A 12,254-nucleotide genomic window follows, 5' to 3' on the forward strand; every position below is an offset into this window, starting at 1 on the left:
GTGATTTAATTCTATTTCATTCAATTTAACACATTTATTAAGCATTGTGTGTGGGAGTGGGTGAGGGTGTGGTAATAGTAGTGGTAGTGATAGTGGTGATATAGCAGTCACCACACTACATGCTAGGGATAAAACAAAACAAACAAGAACTGCTCTGGCTGTCAAGGAACTTACATAGTATAGAAAGCCAGGCTAAGAAGTTTGGGTTTTACTTAATAAGCATTGGGTCCCCCTGAGAATTTTGAACAGGAATCATTGCTGTGCATTTAGAAGACTGATGTGGCAGTATGTAGGTAGATGGATGTCTTAGACCCAAGCAGGCAAAGTCCAAAGACTTGTATCTAAGTCTAGGCTTTGCCCCTGGCTGGCTTTGTTACCTTTGGCAAAAAAATACCTTTCTCTGGATCTTAGTCTCCTATGAACAAAATGAGAGAGTTCAATTCAGTGATATCGAGGGTCCCTATGAACTCCAATAATCTGTGATCTTGAACCCCTGGAAACACCAGCATTAGAAATTTAGATTAGCAATAAGAAACATATTTCTATGCTAACTGTGAAAGGTTGTTAAATAAAAAATGTGACTGAAAAAAGGTTTTCCCTGGAGATCTCTACAAATAAGATTAATTTTCATTTGCCTGTGAGAGCTTGAAAATGGTGCTGTCAGAAAAGGGGAGGACTTTTCCATGTCCCATCCAAAGCCAACATTCCAAAACTTGTTTTTTTCTCAGACAAAATCATTAAGAGCTAAAATTATTCTTATTATATGGCAACTGCTGTTGCTCTGTTGTAGTTTTTTAAAGGCTGGATTTCCGAAGGCTTGGCTATGGTTTATGATTGGTGTGTGGTACCTGTGACAATTTAAAGAGCAGTCAGACTCTGTACTTTTAGTATCCATTTGCAATATACTTTCAGAAGGTGAAAACGTTTTGAGATGCCATGGCATAGTGAGTTGTGGGGAACTACACTCCCCTTGAATAGTCTAGTTTTTCAGAATTCAATTTCCTTTCCAATTCTGTTTACTTCTGTCCATCACGGGTACTTATATCTATTTGGGTAAGAGTTCAGTTATATGTACTAGTACTTTTGACTATAGAATTTTTTTCTTCTAGCAGCCAAATGAAATTCAGGATTCTATTGATACTGTACGGACAACCTTGCATATGCAATGGGAAACTAGTAGATACTTTTAAGAGAGCCAAAGGCACCCAAGGGGAAGAAATTAGGGTCAACAAATTACTGGCCTCATCCATCACATCCTGACAACAGCCTAGATAAAGTTTTGAATTTCTTCTGTAAAAGCTGTTTTGCAAAGTTTAAATGCATATTGGCATAATTTCTAGTGATCAGTATAGTTTTGTGAATCAGCATTCAAGTTCCTATGTTTTCCCATATATACTCCATTTTTATCAATAATACAGAAAAAAGCCTAATTGTTATATAATAAATTATTAGACCAGCAAAAACAAAGCATAAGAAGCCAAAACAGAAGAATCTCCCCTGAAAGCAATCCCCAAGACATCATATAAAGCTTACAGGAAGATTTACTTTTCTACACTACAATTTATTTAAAAACTAGATTATCTTGTCCCAGTTTAAGAAAATAACACATAATTGCTTATTATACAATTATTCTCCATGAAAAATATACCTAATTATATACAGCTTCACATCTTATAAATGTGAGATTTGATTAAGTGAATCAGTGAAATCTTCCTAATTCATTCAAAGTGTTAGGATGTTAACCACCATATGATAATGAGGCAAAAACACCTCTCTGCTGTAGTGATAAATCACAGGCCTTTTACTAAGCACAAACATGTCCTTGATCAAGTGGAAATGTGTTTGCGTTAACTGAGGAAAACATCAAATCACTTCAGTTAGAAAGGTTCCACAAAGTGGATATGGATATGGACATGGCTATGGATATATATGCATGTATATGTGTGTTTGTATACATATATGTACACTCATATGTATATTATATAGAAATGTGTGTGCATAAGCATTTTTGGTAATCACAAAAAATGGAAATTAAGAGAATAGACAACCATTGAGTATGTTGTGGTGCATGAAGCAATGGAATACTATTTTTCTGCAAGAAATGAAGAAATATTAAAAAACACATGGCAAAGACTGTAAGAATTGATGCAGATTGAAATATGTACAACCTGGAGAGCAATTTATACCAAAACATGAATGTTTTTAAAATGAACAATTTTGATGACTTTATAAACTAACGAAATGAGAACCAGGAGAACCATTTATTTAATAACAATTGCAGAAAATAGACAACTTTGAAAGCTGTAAGATCTAGGAACAACACAATGGCCATCGATGATTCCAGATGATCGATGATGAAACAAGATGTCCATTTCAGAGAGATAACTCATTTAGGGCGTAGAATGAGATGTACGTATTTTTTATATAGCTATTGAAAAAAATGTTTTTGTATTTTTTTAACTCATGTTTTGTGTTTTTTTTTTCTTTTTTAAAGGGCTAGGGGATAGGAGGGAGAGAAAATAGATTTCTGTTCTTTAAAAAACGGTGAGGTGGAGAAGTAAGAAATATAAAATGTTGCATATACTTTCAGATGAGATCACTATAATATTAGTTTTATTAATTTGTTTACTTTGTTACAAGATGTCTCAGAAAGTGGAAGTAATTTGTAATTGATTATATTGTTTAAAAAACCACAATAATATGTTGAAAAAGAAAAAAGAAGTAATTGACTAGGGGGAAAGGAGCAGAGGAAGAAGTGGAGACCTGGGCCTTATTTTCAGTCCCTCTGACTGGAGAAGGACCTACTAAACTCTGTCAATGTGGAATACTTTCCATCTTCCCACTGGCATCTCAGTAATTTCCCTAGATTAGCTGACAGTTGTGTCTGTATTGGGAGCAAAGGACAGACTGGTTGATTCAAGGATCCACGTAGAACTTATGCAGAGAAATTGCACCATGCCTAAGGGGAACATTTTAAGAATTCCAAAATTATTTCCATGAAGAGAGAGTTGCCACTTTGGCACTCATGTTCTCTAAGGTATATACTACTTTCCCTGGATTCTATGTTCCTGTAGGAACGTACGTTGGTCTTTTGGAGGGAGGTGTTGGAACTAACTGCCCTAACTATAACACATTAGCATTAGTAAAAAAACCCTTTCTAAATATCTACTTAAGTCTGGATGACTAATCAACTAACAATCATGTCCCAAAGTATTACAAGTATGGATTCATGAACATAAGTAAACCACTTCCTAAGCCCTCAGGGCTAAACCTATAGGATACAGTTACCACACTATGGGAACTATACTCATCAGTGCACAAGGGAGTCGGGATTTCAGTTCCAGAGCATAAATTACATGAATTGTTAATTGGTTCTACAAAAATATGAGGAGTTAAATTATGTTAGAAAGGAACATGGATGTTATAGGGTAAAGTGAATCATGTTACAGAGAAACAATGTAATATGTTATAAACTGGTGATTGGTCAAACCATGTTCAGAAAGGATTTTATAATTTTACAGTTGGGATTGGTTATAATAGATTAATAACGTTACTATAAAATGTCATTAAGTAAAGGTGACCTCATGCAAGGAACACCTATATATTCAAAGACAAATGATTTTTGTACTCGTGCAATCTGTGGTTCTCAAAGTATAAATAGTATTTCTGTAAAAACACTTCTATCTAATATATACTAAATAATTTTTACATATTTTTAAGGATTTTACATGTAAGTTTATTTATATAAAATATGGAAGTTTCCATTTTAATGTTTACCCCTGAGACTCTCTCAGTACCTGCTTTGAAGGTTGCAGTCTGATTTTCAAGATCCCAGTCAAGTGAATCCTCCAAGCTGGTTCCTAAGTGTATCTGCCATTATTTATGAGCTGATGACTTAGGACAGTCTTCCAGTATATTATTTCTTCTTTTATTTTTAAAATGCAGTGACAGAAAATCTTCCATGTTTGCCTCATAACTGATGGGTGCAATGGGTATGCTTTGGGTAGAAGTAGGGTAAGAATGGGACAATATTTGGCGGCACAAAATTTTGTTGCATACAGTTGGGATAACTCCTGTCATATACCCTGCTTTCCTATAGCAGTCTTAAAATATTTTTGTGGACCACTACTGAAGTCAAGCATGTAGTTTTGGGGCTAAATCATCCTTAAGGGCTAGATTGCCACATGAGCCAGAAATGGGGACACAGGCATTCTTCCCTGTATACTGTGGTGCTTGCCCAAGCAAAAAGGACAGCATTGAACTGAGAAAGAAAACCTCTCCTCCACACAGAGTACGGCAGCTGCTTGGGGTACCCTACTGTTTCCACTCACTATCCAAATTCATCTCAGCAGAACTGTGTTGTGATAAGCACCGCTTCAATGCCAATAGACTGACTGAATTTCCATACTGAAGTCGTCAGCCTTCCTGCTTTGTTATTTAGCATCGGAAATGGAGAAGCAGCTCTGGGCACTGCGTGTATGTGGATGCTATCTGGGTAACAGAATGAGGTAGTAATTACTGGGATGTAGCCATATATTTTTCAAAAATGATATGTATTATCAGTGTTGGAGATTTTCTCTATACAACATTGAAGCCTATGGATGCAAAGTGCCAACCCTCTGGAGGTATCTAAAAATCCAGTAATTCAGTGTGCTTAGACAACCCGATCCAGCATAAGGTCAAGCGAAGTAGAACCTCCTGCTGTTTTTGTTTTACTAAAAGTGCCTCTGATTGAATAATGTGATTAAAGAAGATTTTCCCCACCCATGGATGGACCTGCCCACAGAGGGAAGCTTGGTTAGGGGAGTTGTTTTGTAGGAGGGTCCCAAGTACCTTTTGTTTTCTCTATTGAGACACTGGGTCAGAGGGTCATGCCCTCTGGCTCTGAAAAGTGTACAAAGACGCTGAGGTGAGGTTTTACTTTGGGGCTTGCTGACTGGAAGTGTTTGTTTGGCCAGATGAGGACTCTGGGAAGCTGCTAAGGAGCTCCCCTGGATTTGAAAACCTAGATGTGGCTGCTTCCCTCTCTGGTAACTATGGTCAGACAGTTGGATCTATCTGTCGAATTGGGATGTATGTATTGATTATGGTCAGACAGAGGAAACCATGTCTATTGATCTTTGATTTCTCTGGATTTTCTCTGAAGTTCAGGGTACTGACTTTTTACCCTGAGCTAACTGAATGATACGTGTGCTTGATTAAAGTGATTGCTAACCCCTCAAAAGTTATCTTTCCTTTTATGAATGCAGATCTAAGAACCTGTGATAGCAAGCCCCCACGTGTATGTTGGGGTGCTTACTGTTACATCCAGTGAGTTGGATGAATTTTTTTCACTTTTCATTTGAATATGTGGGGATTGATGACAACATAACCTAAAGCTTCAATTCAGGATACAATTTGAAACACTTTAGCACAGTGATTGCCAAACTGCACTTTCATAACTTTATATCATGCAGGAGTAAATAGCAATACATCCTCCCCATGTTTTGCCACTTTGGATTTTTATGCATGCTTAACACATTTTTCAAAATGAAAACGCATTTTTTCAAGGACGTCTTAAAAATGAACATCTGCCCACCTACAGTTATGAGTACTGACAGTATATCATCGGGGTATACAGAAGCAGGTTTAAAAAAGAGGACATGATTTTGAAGGAAATGATGACAGTTCTGAGAATATAATGTAAGTGCCCAAAGGCACACTATGGTTTCAGCTATGTCCTCAGACCCTTGGACTATGGATATTTATATTTAAGAGGTATTTTAACAGTAACTGGTTAGTGAATGGGTTACGAGTGTCAAGAAATTCTGGGCTTTTATGGCATATAGAACTACCCTGCCCAAAAGGGTGATCTCCATGGGTTCAAAATAGTTGATGTTTTTTCCCCTCAGTGGACTGGAATATCTTCTGCTTCCTTCCATGAATGTTTCTAATATTTTCAGGTCATCTTTAATCTGCAATCTATTTTTTTAAAATTATGGTGAACAGATTTGTAGTGGAGTTTAAGTGCCATTTAGGGTTGATGGTGTGGCCCTGCCTCATAAGGACAATGAAGCTGTTTTAGCATTTCACTAACTAAGTCTTTTAGGTTGACATTCAAGATGGTGAAGTATAATCATGGTTACAATGCAGCACAGAAGTATAGAATTTTACTGAGGTCACACAATGAGCATTTGGTCTAAACCATGAACTAAAAAATCACTCATATAACATACCTCACAAATGACTGAAGAGATATTGATTTAAGATCTCCAACGGAGGGAGAAGATATCACCTCTCAAAACATCACACCCTACTTTTTGATAGTTCTAATTATTAAAAGGGAAAGCTAAATAGCTTAGTGAACATAGCGCCGGGGCTGACATCAGGAAGACCTGAGTTTAAATCCAGTCTCAAAAACTTACTAGCTATGTGACACTGGGAAAGTCACTTAACCTCGGGGTTTGTCTTAATCCACTGGAGAAGGAAATGGCAAACCACTCCACTGTCTTTACCAAGAAAATCTCATGGACAGTGTCTATGGGGTCATGAAGAATTAAACACAACTGAACAACAAAAATAGGAAGTTTTTCCTCATTGAACTCTAATGAGGCCACTTTGCAACTTCCATACAATGTTTCTGGTTCTGCCCTCTGAGGCCAAAGAGAGCAAGCCTCCGTTGAATGACAGCTCTTCTAATACCTGAAGACAACAATTATGTGTTCTCCTGAAGGCAAGTCTACCCCACCTAAGTTAAATATGCTTTTTTCTTTCAACAAATCCTTTTATAACATGGCCTGAAAGTCATTTACCTGATCCTCATATGACATGGCCTGAAGGAGAGATTACTGCCTCTGCATACTCTCTAGCTTTTCAATGTCTGTCTGCAACCATGATGTGCAGAAGTGAACACAATACTCTGGATAACATATAACAAGGACATAATATGGTTGGGTGATGATCTGCCCATTTTACTAAATGCTCACTCTACTAGGTGCTAGGTTTTGGTACATGAAAAATGTGCCTTGGGATGATTGCATTCGGTTCTCAGAACTGTCATCATTTCCTTTGAAATCACATTCTTTATGTAGCTATATCTCTCTTATTTAATTTCATGGTTAGAAAAAAAAACTTTCTTAAAATAATACTATGATATAGATAATATAAATATTATTATTAGTGTTTATAATCACAACATACATTTATATGTTAGTTTAAGTTATTCGAAGTGTTTTCTCCAAAGATACTATAAGGTAAGTAGTCAGATGATTAAATCTGTATAGCTGATGATCAAACTAGGGCTTGGACAGGTGGTGTGACTTGTCCAAACTGATGGGGCTCATAAAGGTGAGATGCCTAGGAATTCAGTCTCCTGACTCCAAGCATGGTCCGCTTTCCTCTGCATCAGCTGAGAAAACCCTCTACCCAATAATTGTCTTCTTTAGCAAGCAATACTATGGGAAGTTTCTGGTGTATACAGCACTTAATGGCTAAATTTTTCCATCTATATTTATCCTAATACAGGCTTTTGTAATTTAGTTGTTATTGTGTCTGCTTACATATTTACATATGCGATACTAGCAAACTTGCAGAACCTCCTTTCTTGATTCTGACTTCAAGACTTCTCAAAGACATACATGTTCGATTTTAAAAGTTTGGAATCCAGCAATTTAATTTCAGTTTTCAAGCATTTTGAAAACCATCCCTTGAGATACCATTGCAAACAGGGATTTTTTATTAAGATATCTTTAAAAAAAAAACAACTTTGTTTAAGTTTCTTCTATTGAAGACTTAAATGTTTGACTTGATGAAAGATGACACGCCAACTGGTCTTAGTATGAATCTCCATTTTGAATGACTCTATAGCAGATATTGCAATGCAGAATATGTTGTGAATTAGGCTTACAAAAGTCTCTGAATATATTTTAAAAATTGCATTATGACCACATGACAGAAGTAGCTTCCTCTTCCAGTAATAATAGGTTTCTGTTCTCCACAAATGTAACTGTCCAGAATTCTCTAACCAAAGCAGATTGCTGCTGCCTTTAACTATATACATATGTAGTACATCATCTGCATTCCAAAATAAATGTTGAGTTCTCTAGGAAGAAAGCCAAAAAGAAATTCCACAAAATTTAACAGAAGCTCAGTTAAACAAAAACTCTGAGTATTTTCATAAATGGCAGAGGCAGAAACCTGATTTCAAAGAGAGTTTCTAATTAGAGGATGAAGAAATACCTTTAGCTGATGTGTGTCTGTGACAATGGAGAAATATTATAACTTATATTCATTTAGTGCATTTAGCATTAGTAAATGATATTTATTTAATCAAAGCTCTCCCAAATCCCAAGGCTAATAAACAAATAAAAATTATATTAAAAAGTTGCAGTAATATTAAGAAAGGAACATGATAAAAATGACATAAAAGAGGTTGAAAAAAGTGGCTATTCATGATCAATGCTAAAGTATAATTCCTTATCTAGATTTCATTTGATTGATGGGTCTTCTGAGTGACCAAATCAGAAAATTTAGCAAGGTGGATAAAATTAATCTTTGACTCCAGAAATTTAGTAGACAAGCAAAGTTTATAAAGATTTTATTTTATAATTTAAATGTGATTACTTTTATCTTGATGGATTAAAACTCATCGAGTTAGGCTATAGAATAGGTAGTTCATCAGTATATATCTATAGATGTATAAACATCAATAAGTATACACACATGAACATATATACATATATTTATAATACATGGGTATATAACTAATTCAACACCTATACACAAACACATGTGTTTTACATGTCTATAACATACATCAGTGCATACGTACATGAATGTATATGCATGTAATGAGCTGAGCCAAAAGTGAATAGGAACAAACAGATTGGATATTATTTGGGAAACTGAATTTTTTAAATTTCAGTATTTTTAATGACCCTGAGCTGTTCTCTGAAAAAGACCTATATTTTTAACATTCATTTTCTATTGGTGAAAATAAACAGGTGTCTATTATGGAACACCACAATCAAATCTGGGGAGACACCAAAGGCAATGGGGATACTATCCAGTGGAGATGGGTATGAATAGCCTGAAATTTAACCCCTAATGGTGATACCACTTAAAAAGTAGAGTCAAAATTCCTCCAAGAACCTGTATGACAAGAAAAGGCAAAGACTGTATCATCTTTTCCTTTTATTATCAGAATCTACTACTGTCAGAACATAGGAGAATCATACAGGATGAAAAGTTATGGATAGGTTGCTACTGGAATCTCTGGAGAGAATAATTACATGAATGAGTTCCTAGGCATGGAATTATTTTAGTAGGCTAATTGAAGGAGAATAAATTAAATACCTTCTTCTGTGTCACAGCTATTCAAATGCTTGAAAATGGTTATTATAGCCCGTCTTGAGTATGATGAAGATGATGATGGTGATGACAGTATTAATAATACATTTAACATTTTGCCAAGTATCTTACTAAAATAATCTTATTGAATCCTTCCTACACCCTTGGGAGTTAGGGACTATTATTATCCCCATTTTACAGATGATGAAACTGAGAAGTCAGAGGGTAAGTGAATTGTGCAGTCAAAAATCTATTATGAATCTAAGGACAGATTTGAACTCAGGTTTTCTTGACTTCAGCTTTAGTGTTCTACCAACTCTGACACCTAACTTCCTCTAATTTTATATAAGAGTAAAGTAATGCATGGGACAACAAGGTGGTACACTGAGCCTGGAGTCAGAAAGAGTAGAATTCCAATATGACCTCAGACACTTACTGGCTGTGTGACCCTGGGCAGGTCAGTGAAGCCCTAACTGCCTAAAACTGCAGGAAGAAATGGCAGACTGTTCTAGCATCTTTGTCAAGAGAACCCAAAATGGGGTCACAGAGAATCAGGCATGTCTGAAAACAACTGAACAACAACAACAAACGTTATCCACATATATCTAATCAAATTCTAAGCTAAAATATATACAGCATCACCTTGGTGTAGCATTCTCAAATATCAGTTTTTAATGATTTTGTTTGCAAGCCTATTATTAATGTAAACATTTTTATCAAGAGGGGGCCATATTAGTTGGATGAAATGGGGCAAATAATCTAAGTTGTTTGAGCATCAGTTTCTTCATCAATGGAAATCTTTTATGATTGTGGTAAGGAAAATGTTTTGCAAAGCGTTCCTCTTTTTATCCTATGTGATTAGATGACTTAGTAGATAGAGTGATGGACCTACGGTCAAGAAAATTCAAACTGAAATCTTGTTTCAAACACTTACTAGTTATGTGATCCTGGGTAAGTCACTTAACCTCTGCCTCCCTCCATTTCCTTATTTGTAAAATGTAGATAATAGCGTACACACACACACACACACACACACACGCACACACACACTCCTAATTGCATACCTATATCTGTGTTTGTGTATGTGTGTGTGTGTGTGTGTGTGTGTGTGTGTGTGTGTGTATGTGTATACTAGATATTATTCCCAGCACTTAGCCCTGTGCCTGGTACACAGAGTTTAATAAATGTTTGTTCATTCACTGATGGCTATATAAGTGTCAGTAGTTGTTATTCAAAAAATGTCATATATTAAGGGCTACATTTCTCAGGATTCTTGGTCTCAGAGTACAACTATTCACTGGAGGAAAATTAGTGTCCCACATTACTTGAAGCTATATATTTATGGTCCAGTATTGAATGGAAAAAAGAAAAAAAAAGATATTTCTAGGAAACAAGTCATCTCCAAGAAGTGTCCAAGAGAGTACATTAGCATCCCAGAATCTAGGAGACCTACAACATCTGCGAGCACCCATAGAATAAGCAGAGGGAGCATTCTTGCACTGAGGTACAGAGAGACATTGAGACTAGTTGGGATCTGGGCAGAGCTAAAGAATGAAGTTCTCCCTACAATAAAATTGTCAACTTCCAACTCTGTGTATAGAGAGACTTTCCCCAAACATTCCCTTTGAAAAAGGATCAATTAATCAACAAGAATTTATTAAGTGAATATTATGAACCAGCACCCTAGGTGCTACTGATGCAAAGACAAATGGCAGTCCATTCCCCAAAGACCTTATACTGGAGGGATTTCAGATGTAAACTACTCTGAGATGAAAACAATCTCCAGGAATATAGGTGACACATCATTGCTATTGCTTTGCTTTTCATTTTTGTTCTGTTCTGATGTCATTAGCAATCTAGGTTCATTCATTGTCTTGAAAAGTGAATAACCCAGTCTTAAACTGATTTGTGAAGTTGCTGGCAGTATCTGAGTAAGAAGAAAAATAGCCTGACAGAAGTAAGTTATTGACGAAAGTGTTAAAGACAGGACAGAGTCCCTATGAGTCCAGAGGTGTTTTGAAACACTTGTTACATCATTTGTGGCTTGACTTCCCATATATATATATGTATATATATATATATGTATATGTATATGTATATATATATACATATACACATATATACGTATATATGTATATATATACACACATATATATACATATATATGTATATATACTTATACAATCACAAAATAATGTCTTCAGCAAAAGCTGTGTTTTGTATGAAGTAGTGTCAGTTCATGAGACTGAGGATAATAGTAAGGATACATACCAATGTACATATAGTACAGGATAGTACGAATAGCTAAGGATACATACCAATTCCATATCACATTTTAATTTCTGAGAACACATAGTGTCATCAGAAGGATAGGTGCTATATCTTACATTTCCTGCACAGAAAAATTTCATAATATTATCAGGCTGTAAATCTAGACCCCCAAATTCACTATTCAATAACTTCACTAATTTCCTTTTTTAAAGTTAGTTATGCTTCTAATTAAAATACAGTATAACACCTACCTTGGTCGGCTGGTCTGAATTGCAAAACTCACATTTAACTTGAGATTCTTATCATGGTCCTATACTTAGCTCAAGGAGACTAAGGAGCACTAAACTGTGTGTCAAAAGGCTGGCCAGTGCTTAGCTGAGTCACCTTGGGCAAGTCACTTATCCTTTCACTGCCTGGCCTCAGTTTTCCTCTTGAATAAAAAGAAGGTGTTGATCTAGATGATCCCGAATATCTCTTCTGCATTAGCGAGTTGGTGAATAAACAAACTTCATCTAATCCTAATATTCATGGTCATAACTAGCATTTACATAAGGCTTTAAAGGTTGACAAAACACTTTACTGATATTATTTCACTTCTCCTTATAACATGCCTGGTAGATAGGTGTTAATATTATTCCCATTTCAGAGATGAGGAA

The 12,254-nt window shown here is 35.8% G+C and overlaps 1 protein-coding gene across 2 annotated transcripts in view; it reads right to left on the reverse strand.

Annotated features, from left to right (window-relative positions):
* Positions 1-12,254, reverse strand: part of GPC6 (glypican 6) — a 1,287,247-nt gene that overhangs the window by 834,175 nt on the left and 440,818 nt on the right. The gene's annotated exons all lie outside the window — the stretch shown is intronic.

This window comes from Notamacropus eugenii, chromosome 6 (genome assembly GCF_028372415.1).
Source record: "Notamacropus eugenii isolate mMacEug1 chromosome 6, mMacEug1.pri_v2, whole genome shotgun sequence".
Classification (NCBI taxonomy): Eukaryota; Metazoa; Chordata; class Mammalia; order Diprotodontia; family Macropodidae; genus Notamacropus; species Notamacropus eugenii.